We start from the raw sequence: 12,449 nt of genomic DNA, 5'->3' as shown, positions 1-12,449 counted from the left end.
CCGAGGATCCACTCTGGAACAGGTCTCTGCTCAGAGGTCCGTGGAAAACCCAGATTTCTTCAAACCTGGTTAATTCCAGTTCTCCCATATGGTCCCATACACGCCCCCCCCCCCCCCCCCCACCTATCCACCCCCCAGTGTAAGTGAAATCCAACTGCCCGTTCCTGGCATCTGCACCCCTGTGCCACACATCACCACTCCCTCTGCAAAGCTTGGCACTTTGAAGGCCTGGTTTCTGTCCTGGCTCTACAGCTCCCAAGCAGTGATTTCACCTCTCTGAGCTTCAGTGTCTTTAATTATAAGGTAGAGACAATAGCACCCACCTCACAGCATTGTTGGGGCTCAACAACGGATCTAGAACAACCAGCCCAGTATCTGGAGCAAGTGGGAATTCACTCAGTGGGGCTTTATTTTTATTACTTATAATTTTATCACAGACCAGCTGAGAAACGGCCTCACTTGCAGCCTTTGCTTATTCAATAATTCATTCTTTCATTCATTCACTCTTTTGACATGCGTTTTCAGGAAGCCTTACAATGTACAGGGACTTCACTGGGCTCTGGTCCCTATCCTTGAGGAGGCCCAGCCGGTGGAAAAGACAGATGAAGGGGTCTCCAGGAAGACAGAGGAGGCCCTTATGCCTGCCTAGGGTATCAAGGAAGGATCCCTGGAGGAGGTGATTCTTTGTTGGAATGTGGACAAGGAAGGGGAGGGTGTTTCTGGCAGAGAGGCCTGCTGGAGATATGAGGGCACAGGGTACCTGCAAACGTTTGTGTTTGCAGGAGGTGAGGCTGGGAGGCCATCAGAGGCAGGTATCAGCAGTTCTCAAACGTGAGGCTACAAATTTGGCCTTTGTACAGTGGGTGCCAGCCAAGGAGCCCTCAGTGGTTTATAAAGCAGGGTAGAGGTGTGATCAAATTTGAGATTTAGGAGGTCCCTCGTGCTGCTGGATGGAGGATGGACTGGATGCGGTGAGAGCCCAAGTCAGAGACAGTAGGGCACAAAGTGGGGCCTTGGCTCCAGGGCTAGTGTGGTAGGGCCAAATCAGGGGCCTTGAATGCTAGGCTCACTGCAGCCTTCTGCCCCTCTTCTACATAGCCCTCCACAAGCCCTGACAGCCAGAGTACCAGAAAGACAGATTGGAAAGTGGGCAGTTTGTCAGTGATGCCCTGGTCCAGTCCTCAGGTCACAGCCAGGAATCTGAGCCCTAGAGCAGACAAGAGGATGGCCTACAGCCCTTGAGTGAGTCCATGGGGGCCTTGTGCCCCTGTACCCTCTTCCCAAGGCTGCTGCTTCGGTCTGACTCCTCTCCTGGGGAAGCAAGGATGTGGCTCTGGTAGATGAAGAGTCCAGAAGGATAATTGGCTCCACCTGCCAGACCCATGTAGGCCCTTTCCTCTCCAACTGAGGAGGGGAGCCCTCAGAGCTTCCTGAGTTCTCTCTTCTCTCTCACACCCATTTTTCAGCTGAGGAAATTGAGACCCAGAGAAGAGAGGCATTCGGCTCCTGCGATAAACACAGTTCTCTGGACCTTGAGGCGGGTGTCAGGTGTGGGAGATGGAATAGCTGGGTCCTAGCCCTGGCCCTGCCACTGGGCAGCTGGATTCCTGATTCTTTTTTTTTTTTTTTTCTTTAAGTTTATTTATTTATTTTGAGAGCGAGAGCGAGAAAGAGCGCAAGCAGGGGAGGGGCAGTGAGAGGAGGAGAGAGGATCCCAAGGAGGCTCTGCACTGGCAGTGCACAGCCTGACGTGGGGCTCAAATTCATGAACCATGAGATCATGACCTGAGCAGAGATCAAGAGTTGGCCGCTTAACCGACTGAGCCACCCAGGCGCCCCTGAATTCATGATTCTTGAGGAGACTCGGCTGGTGAGGGGTAGAGCTCCTACAGCACAAGCTTCTGGCCCTGGCCTGGACCTTGTGGGCGGCACTGCTCCCAGGGCACACTCCCCTTCCACACCAGCCTGTGTCTCTGCAAGGCACAGCTGAGGAGGACAAAACAGGAAGAAACCACATACTGTCTGCTCCAGGGAACCGTGGGCCTCGGCTGGTCCCTTCTCTGGGCCAGACCCCACCCTGCCCAAGGGAGTCAGATGATCTCATCAGCACAGCTCAGCCAGGCCAGGCCCCTGTCCTCAGCCCCACCAGCTCTCCCAGCGTGGGGTTGGTGAAGAGGCCTGGCTCCGGTCCCTGGAGCCTGTTGACGTAACCAAGCCTCCTGAGTGTCTGGGCTTGTGCTTGACCTAGACCCTCCCCAGGGAAGGGGGTGGACCGGGGGGAGGATAGGGGGCTGCACGGGTGTGCAGTGTCAGGTGCCTGCCATCCTCCGGTCTCACCCAGAGAGACCAGTGGGGCCGCGCGCGCCCATTGCCACTCTCCTAGTGGGAAAACTGAGGCCCCACTTGAAATCAATCACCGAGCCCTGTTTGTGTTCCATCCTTACATCTGTCAAACTGTGCCCTTGTCTCATCCTGTGGTCCCTGCCACAGCCTAGACCACATCCACCCAAAGCTCTGTCTTCCATCTCCCCAGCCAGTCCATCTTCTTTTTGCAGCCAGAAGGATCTTTGTTCGACGAAAGTCTGACCTCATCACTCCCCTGCCTGAGCATTTTACGGCACCCTGGGGACTGAGGATAAAGGCAAACCAGGGCCCTGCTGACATCTCTGTTCTCAGCACTCACCCCTGTCCCTTGTACACGACCTGCAAGGCCAGGAGCTACATTCAGTTCCTGGAACCAGCCATGCCTTTAGTCCCCACTCAGTGTTCCTTCTGCCGCTGGATGGCCCTTTCTTCATCTCTGCAGCTGGCACACTCCCACTGTTAGCTCAATGACAGGGGAGATCCATGTCCTGCCCTCAGGAGCTCAGTGTAGACAAGGGACCTGAAGACCCATAATCCGAGGCAGGCATCAGTGCACCAGAGTCCTGCAGGAGCCCATTTAATACCTCAAGTGGGAAAACTAAGGCACTGACATCTCTGCTAACTTACCTAAAGTAGCACAAGTAGAAAGAACAGCTACTGGGCTAGGAACCCAGGCAGTGTGGCTCCAGAAGCACACATTCTAAGCTCCTACAATACAGAAGGACTGGGATAGGGAGGTTCTCAGGCGGCAGGGGAATTTAGCTCCTCCGCTCTCTGCCCAACCTTCTTGGGACCCAACTTGCCTGGGCTCACCCTCACACTAGTCCCAGGGCCCCATAAGTGCTGTCTCCTTCTGGGGAAGGAAGTCTTCAGGGACCAACTAAAGGGATTCCTTCTAATTCTCCCACTGGTTCCCATGGGAAGTTTGAGGCCAGGGATGCCCTTTTAAGCACAGCCTCCTAACCACAGCTGCCCATCAGCTTCCCAGAACTCTTCTGGGGAGGAACGCTTGCCTGTCAAGCATCTCTTGCCATGGGGAGCTCCCTCCCTCACTGCATGGTAATCTTGTCCATTCAAAGTGGATGCCTGGCCCGAGCCGATCAGCTAGAGCATCCATACAGACCCCTTACCAGTGATTGGTTTAGAGGAAACCAATTAAAGTTTGTTCCAGGAATTTTGGTGGAACCAGCATGAAAGGTTTTCTCCCTTTTCCTCTAGGATTATTAGTTGTAAGGGCCATGGAAGCCTGGTGCTTCTAGAAAGAATGTGGGTGAGAATGTAGGAAGCAAGTAGAAAGTCAGGAGAAAGGATATAAAAAGAGAGCGCTGATGACATGACGGCACTTGTAGATTTAGCCATGCCTGGTCTAGGTCTACCTTTGACTTTTTCTTTACATTAACTAATCCTTTTCTTGCTTAAACTACTTACATTTGTCACTTGCAATCAAAGCCTCTCTGACCCATATGACACCAAAAGAACAGGCAAGAAAAGAAAAAAATAGATAAATTGAATTTCATCGAAATTTAAAACTTTTGTGCATCAAAGGACACTATCAACAGAGTGAAAAGGCAGCCCATAGAATGGGAGAAAAGATTTGCAAATCATATATCTGATAAAGGACTAATATCCAAAATACACAAAGAACTTCCACAACTCAAGAGCAACAACAACAACATGACAACCTAATCCCAAAAATGGCAAAAGACTTGAATAGACATTTCTCCTAAGAAGATATACAAATGGCCAACAAGTACATGAAAAGATGCTGAAATCACTAATCATTAAGGAGAATTGCCTCATCTCACACTCATTAGGATGGCTATTATCCAAAACCAGGAAATAGCATGTGTTGGTGTGGATATGGAGATATTGGAACCCTTGTGCATTGCTGGTGGCAATGTAAAATGGTGCAATTAAAAAAAAAAAAAAGCCCATAGAATTGCCGTAATTTTACCCCTAGGTAAAAATAATTGAAACTTACTTTTATTTATTTATTTATTATTATTATTTTTTCAATATATGAAATTTGAAACTTACTTTTAAACAGACTCAAACAGATTATTTATACACCAACGTTTATAGCAGCATTATTCACAACAGTCAAAGGTAGAAACAACCTAAATGTTCGTCAATGGAAGAATGGATAAACAGACAGTGGTCTATCCATACCACAGAATACTATTCAGCCTTAAAAAAGGAGATTCTGATACATGTTATAACGTGGATGAACCTTGAAAACATTATGCTGAGCAAAATAAGCCAGATACAAAAGGACAAATACTGTATGAGTCCACCTATGAGAGGTGCCTAAAATAGTTACATTCATAGAGACAGAAAGTAAAATAGCGGTTACTTGGGGCTGGGGGAGGGAGAAATGGGGAGTTATTATTTAGTGGGTAGGGGGCTTCAGTTTGGAATGATAAAAAGTTCTGGAGATGGACAGTAGTGAGGATTACACAATGCTGTAAACGTATTTAATGCCACTGAACTATACATTCAAAAAGGGTTAAAACGGTAACTTTTATGTGTGGTGTAAGAAACATATTTTTTGTCTTTGCCCCTGATTCCTGACACAAAGCCCCTACATTCCTTGGAATTTCCTGAGTAATAGGAGCATCTTTTGTTCTAATGATTGACTCTTGGCAGGCCCCTGAATGATTTCAGGATGGGGGCTAGTTGCCAGAAAGAACAAACCTTGATTAGAAGCTTGGAACTTTCAGTCCTGCTCCCTAACCTCCAGGGAAAGAAGAGGGGCTGGAGGTTGGGTTCAATTGCCAATGACCAAAATAATGTAAGCAATCATGCCTCTGTAATGATGTCCCCCCTAAAAAAAAAAAAACTCCAAAACTTGGAGAGCTTCCAAGTTTGGTGAAGACATCAAAGTGCTGGTGAAGGGTGCCTGGGTGGCTCAGTCAGTTAAACGTCTGACTTCAGCTCAGGTCATGATTTTACAGTTCATGAGTTTGAGCCCTGCATCAGGCTCTGTGCTGATGGCTCAGAGCCTGGAGCCTGCTTTGGATTCTGGGTCTCCCTCTCTCTCTGGCCCTCCCCGACGTGTACTCTGTCTCTCAAAAATAAATTAAAAACGTTTAAAAAATTAGAAACAAAAACAAAGTCTGGGAAGATGGTGCCACTTATGTCATACCTCACCCTATGCATCTCTTCCATTTGGCTGTTCCTGAGTTGTATCCTTTATGATAATCTGGTAATAGTTAAATAAAGTGTTTTCTTGAGTTCTGTGAGCCATTCTAGCAAATTATCAAACCTGAGAAGGGAGTCATAGGAACTCCTGAGTTCTAGACAGTCAATCAGAAGCATGGGAAGTCCAGGACTTGTGACTGGCATCTGAATGGCGGGGGGTGGGGGGCAGTCTTGTCCTGTGGGACTGAACCCTCACCTAAGTGCTAATCCTCAGAGTTGGTGTCAGAATTGGTTGGCATCATGAGGGGAAAAACCTACACGTTTGGTGATGCCTTCCTCTGGGACAAAGGTCAGGCAGGCTGACTGCCCATTATGAAAGATTCAAGTTGCCTCTGGTCTAGGCTCCTTTCTTGTAATGGAACTCACCGTGTGTGCAGGTGTTATTTGGCCTTCTTTCTAGTGCCTTGTGGCAACTGGGGCTTGACAAACTGGTGCTGATACTAATATTCTCCCTGGTTCTATTGCCGAGGAACAAAGTTCTTTGTCTAGAACCAGGAGTCTTAGGTCTTCTGCCAGCATCCATTAAAATGTAGTAGGCTAACTTGTTAGCTTCGATGTGTGGTGAACTCATAAGCCCTTCATGGTTCTTGATACTTACTACCTGCATCAGAATCTCAGGTGGGAGATCTAGGATATTTGTGTTCTTGACAATTTATTATGATAGTCATCCAACTCAGGCTTGTAGGAATCTTGCCATAGAGTGAAACCTTGGAAGAGTTGGTTTTCTTTCTTTTTTTTTCCAGATTTTATTTATTTTTTGAGAGAGAGAGTGAGCTGGGGCGGGGGGGGGGGGGGGCAGAGAGAGAGAGAGAGAGGGAGAGAGAGAGAATCCTAAGCAGGTTCCACAATGTCAGCACAGACCCTGACGTGGGGCTCGAACTCATGAACCCTGAGATCACAACCTGAGCTGAAATCAAGAGTCAGAGGTTTAACCAACTGAGCCACCCAGGCGCCCCAAGAGTTGGTTTTCCTAAGGAACTGGCACTTTCTTCTTCTGGGAGGCTGCTTCTCCTTTCTTGTTCCAGCACCCAGAAAGCTCAGGGTTGAATTTCCCTGTGCTTCTATCTTAGCATCAACATTGGTCTCAACCTTCTGTGCAACTTGTAGGTTCCTGCTTCTGTTTTCCAAAAAATTAATATATAATCTACCTACTGTAAAATTGGCCCTTTTAAACTGTACAGTTCAGTGGCTTTTAGTATATTCATGAGATTGTACAACGATCTCTACTATCTAATTTCAGAACATTTTCCTTACCATAAAAGAAATCTTGTACCCGTTAGCACTTGCTTTCCATTCCTCCCCCTCCATCTTGTGGAAATTACTTACTTATTTTCAGTATTTATGGATTTGCCCATTCTAGATATTTCATGTAAACGGGATCATAGAATACGTACCATTTTGTTTCTGGCTTATTTCACTTAGCATAATGTCTTTAAGGTTCATACATGTTGTAGCATGGATCAGAATTTCATTTTTTACAGGCGAGTAATATTCCGTTGTAGGGATATACCGTGTTTTGTTTATCCATTCATCAATTGACAAACATTTGGGTTGTTTCTGCTTTTTTGGCTATTATGAATAACACAGCTATGAACATTTCTGTATAAGTTTTTGCATAGATACACGTTTTCAATTTTCTTGGATATATACCTAAGAGAGGAATTGTTGGGTCTTATAGTAACTCTATGTTTAAATTTTTGAGAAATTCCCAAACTGTTTTCCAAAGTGGCCGCACCATTTCACATTCCCACCAGCAATGTATGACAGTTCCAATCTCCCCACATCCTCCCCAATGCTTGCTATTGTCTGTCTTTTCCAGGATAGCCATCCTAAAGGGTGTAAGGTGGTATTATATTGTGATTTTGATTTATATTTCCCTAACTACACCTTTTCTATGTTGTTGTTCACCTTTTACCATTTTATTTTATGTATTTCCGACTGGAGGCCTGACATCTTTTGTAGAACAAGTACCCCCATGGAGTAGGAGAGTCATAGCCTTCAGGGCTAGACTGTCCCCAATTTGACTATTAGCTGTATGACCTTGAACAAGTTTGACAACACTCTGAGTCTCAGTTTCCCCACTTACTAAACTTAAGTTACAGTATTCACCTTTCATAGTTGTTGTTACTGTAAAGATAGATCTACAATAAAGCTGTGGTGTAGGCCTGGCACAAAGTGAGTCCTCAATTAATCTCACTAAGGCTGGGAGTCTGACAGGGAGGTTTCTGAGACCCAGGATGGGGGCTGCTGGATTTTAACCTATCATGTGCTTTATTCCAGGAACTTTTTATCACAGAGGCATTTCAGGTTACCTCACACATTGGCCCCTCTGAGTCTCTATATCCCCTTTGTGACATGAGAAATGAGGCTGTGTCCCATCACGTCAAATGCTGGCAAATCTGTAGGGTTCATCCTAACATCTTGCAAGTTTTGTCTCTCACTCAACCATCAGACTAGCTGCAGCCTAAAGGAGTATCTCCTCCTTCGGATGAAGGGCTCTCCAGTGTGAAGAGGGAAGTGAACTGAAATTTGTTGAGGACCTACAGTAATGTTATGTGCATTATCTTATTTGTCACTCCATGAGTCGGTCAGGTATGCTCTATCATCCCATTTCACAAATGGGGAAACTGAAATTCCAAGAAGTTAAATAACTCATCTGAGATGACACGGCCAGCAAATGCTGGTGTGGGGATTCAAACCCAGCTCTGATTTCAACATCTGATTTCTTTTTCCCTGTACAGAGTGTTCCTCCCCCCAACCTCTGCCCCCCAGTAGGAGGTGCTCAGGAAACTTCACTGACCTGAATGGCTGGTTCTCAACCCACTGGCTTGACAGAGACAATGTCATCCCTTTGAGCTGAGATCTACCTCCTAGACACCACAGGTCAGCTCTCTCTTGGGGCCACAGCACAGCCCTCACTCTGTCCCGAGCCCCCAAAACCAGTCCTGTGTGGGGAGTCAGGATGCCAGGCTCTGCCCCTACTACCACAGACTTAGCCCACCCAGGCCTCAGCTTTCATCCCAAGCTGGCTAAGCAGAAGGCTGGATCCACTCGCTCCAGGGTCCCTGGCATCCAGCACAGGGCTGGGCACAGATGCTGCAGACCTAGCCTAGGCCATCTCCACAGACCCATAGCTGCATCTTGCATTGGCCTGCCCTCCCACAGGAGTCGTTAGTGACAGGGCCAGCTCTAGGGAAGAGGGAATAGGAGGATATCTCCGTATGCCCAGGCCAGGTTTCTGGCCTTTACTAGACATGCCAACAGTCAGAGAGGAAGAGTCAGAGCTGTACCCACCTCAAACTGAAATAGAAACCCATTTTAGAGACAAATGCGGAAATGGCCCCAGGACCAGAGGGGTGGGGTAGAGTGTCATTGGGGAGGACTCTGGAGACACAGCTTCCTGAGAGTCTTGCCTGGTCGCTGCTACAGTGAGCACCGTTCACCAGGCTCTGCCAACTCATCCCTCCTCCAGGGAGGACAAATTAGAATCCCAGGTCCCACACTTGAACTTCTCTGAACCTCAGCCTCCTCGACCGCAAAATGGGGATAACAATAATCTTGGCTGCATTTGTTAGCTCAATCTAAGTGACCGAAGCACCTAGCACATAGTAGGTGCTCAATAAATGGTAGCCATTGTTATTATCACTTAACTTTCTCTTTCAGCTCAATGTTGACCGAGTGATCTATTCATTTGTTCTTTCATTCATTTATCCATCCAGCCATCCCCACTAGGTGGGTCACAATAGTTAAGAATAAAGCTTCTGGAGTTAGGTAGGAGTTGAAACCCCAGAAATGCCACTAATTGGTTGAGTAACTCTGAAAAAGCCATTTTTCCTCACCAAGTCTTCATTTCCTTGTCTGTAAAATGGGAATAATAAGAGCACCTCTGGAGGGTGCGGGAATGTCGTGAAGGGTCATTGGGACAATGATGTGGACAGAGTCTTGGAAGGAAAAGTGGGTAGCAGGTGAGCCACACAGAGGAGCCAGGCAAGGTGCCAGCCCTGCAGACCAGGCCATGCTGGGAGCACCAGACAGCGAGGCCTCCAGGGACAGACACAGGATGAGGCGAGGGCGGCCAGGAGGGAAGAAGAGTCAGCAGGCTCAGAAACAATTGCTAGGTTTCTGGACCGTGGCCTGCTCCCTTTCTGGTAAACTAAGAAACAGTGAGGAAACACAAAAAAAGATCGTAAGAAGTTTAGAGGAGAAAAGCCCTAGGCAAACAGGGAGCCTTAGGCAGCATGGAGTTGCCCCACCCAGCCAGGCCAGGAAACATGTACAGGCACACACATTGCACACATGTGCACACACACTCACAAGCTGCACATTCTCACTTGTGCATACACACCCAAGGGCTTGCACACACATACAGATGCGTCCTCAGAGGCACGGCACTTTGTAGTTTGCCAACAGCCTTCTCATTTACCATCTCATTTTATACCAAGGGGTGGAGAGAGTGTCCTGAATTGGCTTGGGACTCTTTCCAGAGCAGGCAAGATACGTGAATCCCAGACATCTTCAGGAGGCCAGGGACCCTCCGAGGGCTGTGCTGCCTCAGTTTCTTCCCCCCTGGAGGTGTCAGTGGGTGTTGAATGGCAACAGAAACCCCAGGAAAGTTTTCACCCAGCTTCCCCAGATACACTCGTTCACCCCGCTTCACTCTCCTTCAGCAAGGCACACTTGGACTCAAGAACTCACTTTCCCCACCAGTCACATGGGGTCAGCTCCAGGTTGTCTTGTGATTTAGCTGGGATGGCACAGGCAAGAGTCTGCCAAGGGCCTTCTCTGTGGATCTGGTCACCTAATCCTTCTTAGCCTCTCCCCACCATAGGCTCTGGAGGGCTCTGAGGGCAGAGCCCAGCCTCCTCCCTGGAGGGCCCTCACTAGCATATAACACTTAACAGTTTTCAAATACTCAGGAAGAGATCATCATGATCCCCATTCTACAGAGTAAGAATTTAGGCCCAGAGAGGGAACGTGTCCTGTGCCACTTGGGACTCAAACCCAGACCTACATGGCTCCCAGTTCTGTCTTCACTCTTCCACCCCTCCACCGAGGTCCCTCTCAGTCCCCATGTCTCCAACTCCTCTGCCCTGCACGCTGTGTGGCCTGGAGGCTCTAGGCACAACCAGGCCAAGGAAGGAAGGAGGACCCTCAAGGCTTCTCTGACTCCCACTCCAGCCTGTGAGGAGCCACAGTGCCTGCAAGGTGGGCTGTGTGTGAAGCTCTGAGAGGAGGTAGGGGCTCGGGCACCCTCAGGGCCCTGACCCAGAACACTCACCCAGGAGTCAGTGAGCTCCACGGTGGTCTGTGAGGCGTTGGAGCAAATTCTAACTCCAGAGCAACCCTTATAGCTAGCCAGTTCCTGTGCCACAAACTGTCACGTGCATGTTTCACAGAAGCCCCAGGAGGTAGCAAGAAACCAAGAAATCAAGGAGGGGAAGTAACTTGCCGCAGCACAGAGCTGGCAAAGGGCAGGGCGAATCCCAAGAACACGCAAGCTCATTCAGCCACTACCTAGTTGTGAACAGTTACTTCACCTTCTGAGTGTGCTGACATTCAGAATGGGTACCACCCATTTACCCCTGAGGGCTGTTGGGAAGGTTGCGTGAGATAACATTTAAGGACAGGGCTTGGCACAGGGAGGCACTCCTCAGTAACCATTTTTCTCCTCCTCCTCTCCACCCTACCCCTCGGCCCTCTCCTGATCTTTCTCTGAAGGGTCTGGAGAGAGCTGGCCCTGCTCCTTGCTGCCAGAGGGAACAATCAACCTGGCTTTCTTAGCAGTGCCTGGAAGATCCATTAAGAGAGGCTGAGACCCTGAGGTTAACAGCTCTGCTCTCCGCAGCTGGGACTCCAGATGCTACCTACTCCCCTTCAGGGCTGAGGATGACTCCTCAGCTTGAGTGTGATTTGAGGGGAAAAAAGGCTGAGCCTGGGCCACCATCCTTTCCCCAGCTCTGATCCACCCTTGAGCTTGGGCTTGATGAGAAGGCAGAAAGGGTGACTGTGCTTTGGGCCGATGGTGGCCTGGGACAGTCCCTCCCCTTCCATAAGATTGGTCCTCCTCATGGGGCACCTGGGTGGCTCAGTCGGTTGAGTGTCTGACTTCGGCTCAGGTCACGATCTCAGGGTTTGTGGGTTTGAGCCCCGTGTTGGGCTCTGTGCTGACAGCTCAGAGCCTGGAGCCTGTTTCAGATTCTGTGTCTCCCTCTCTGTCTGCTCCTCCCCTGCTCACACTCTGTCTCTCTCTCAAAAATAAACATTTTTTTTTATTTAAAAAAATTTTTTTAATGTTTATTTGTTTTTGAGACAGAGATAGAGCATGAACGGGGGAGGGTCAGAGAGAGAGGGAGACACAGAATCTGAAGCAGGTTCCAGGCTCTGAGCTGTCAGCACAGAGCCCGACGCGGGGCTTGAACTCACAGACCATGAGATCGTGACCTGAGCCGAAGTCGGGCACTTAACCGACTGAGCCACCCAGGCGCCCCAAAAATAAACATTTTTTAAAAATTAAAAGAAAAAGATTTTTTTTTAAAGAAGTACTTATGGGCACCTACTCTGTGCAGGTAATGTCTGAGGCACTTGAGAGCACAAAACAAAGTCCTTGCCCTCATACCATTTACATTCTAGCAGAGGGACCAGTTTATTTTGGTTAATGAGTTTAGTAAATACACAGCAGGTCAGGTAGTGACCTGTGGAGAAACATAAGGAAGAGTAGGGGCAGAGAGCCAGGGGGCTGCAACCCCAGCCAAGCTGGGAAGATATCATCTGGAGTCTCTGGGTGCTCTTCTCACATCACCACCTCCTCCCCAGCCCAGAGGAGACCCCAAGCCCTGAGTCCCCAGTCTGTGCCAGGCCCTGACTCAGGGGATCTCAGAAGCAGG

At 48.6% G+C, this 12,449-nt stretch overlaps 1 protein-coding gene across 4 annotated transcripts in view; it reads right to left on the bottom strand.

Annotated features, from left to right (window-relative positions):
- P2RY6 (pyrimidinergic receptor P2Y6) overlaps positions 1-12,449 on the bottom strand; it is a 40,131-nt gene that overhangs the window by 17,828 nt on the left and 9,854 nt on the right. The window contains exon 1 of one of the 4 annotated variants that reach the window (XM_040489270.1): positions 10,844-11,237. The exons of 2 other annotated variants lie outside the window; for them this stretch is intronic. The gene's annotated coding sequence lies outside the window, so the exon portion shown is untranslated. Of the gene's footprint in view, positions 1-10,843; positions 11,238-12,449 lie in introns of those variants that run through there. One more of the 4 variants, XM_040489274.1, reaches the window with a different exon arrangement.

This window comes from Herpailurus yagouaroundi, unplaced genomic scaffold (assembly GCF_014898765.1).
Source record: "Herpailurus yagouaroundi ecotype Mexico unplaced genomic scaffold, PumYag 180, whole genome shotgun sequence".
NCBI lineage: Eukaryota > Metazoa > Chordata > Mammalia > Carnivora > Felidae > Herpailurus > Herpailurus yagouaroundi.
This window is presented reverse-complemented; position numbering and strand designations above follow the sequence as displayed.